A 736-nucleotide genomic window follows, 5' to 3' on the forward strand; every position below is an offset into this window, starting at 1 on the left:
GAATGGGTTGGGTTTATTGCAAGAACAGGAGATATTGGAATTATTATAGATCCAAACCTCTACCGAGATTAAGACATTGGTTCTGTATGGAAGGCAATTGAACTAGCAATGTCATGTGTGAATCTTTCTTCTGCAAGACACTACAAGAAATATCTACATTGATAGCATATGACGATAGCTCATTTTTCGTAACTGTTATGATAGATGAATTTTATTTTTGATTACTATATAATAGCACTGAAACAATGCTAAGAAAAAAAATCACCAAATCAGAAGCGAAAATCACTTATTCCGCCAATACTTAGATGAAAAATTCACCTAAGCGCTAGAAACTTCAGATCCAAAAATTTGAAGTGTTATTTTTTTGTTTGGTAGAATTTTTTTTTAAGTATTATAGTGTTTAGCCCAAAGCCAAAAAAAATTTACTATCTTTTTACGACAATACACAAAAAAAAAAAAAATCCCCCAAATCGAAACCTAGGTCTCATCGACTTCGGCTCCACTGTGAGCTCGTCGCCGGCGTCATTTCGCGTCCCTTCATTATCCTTCAGTCTACAGCTTGGTTCACGAACTCGGTCGATTCCTCTAATGGAGACAACACCAATCTGGACAAGGATCAAGACCGAGATAAGGAACGAGAACGTGACTACGACTGGGAGAGAGATAGAGGGCCAGATCGATACTGTAATAGGGATAGAGACAGAGAGCAAGAACGAGAGAGAGACCGTGAGCGTGG

The sequence above is a fragment of the Arabidopsis lyrata genome, assembly GCF_000004255.2.
Source record: "Arabidopsis lyrata subsp. lyrata unplaced genomic scaffold ARALYscaffold_109, whole genome shotgun sequence".
In the NCBI taxonomy this organism is placed as follows: domain Eukaryota; kingdom Viridiplantae; phylum Streptophyta; class Magnoliopsida; order Brassicales; family Brassicaceae; genus Arabidopsis; species Arabidopsis lyrata.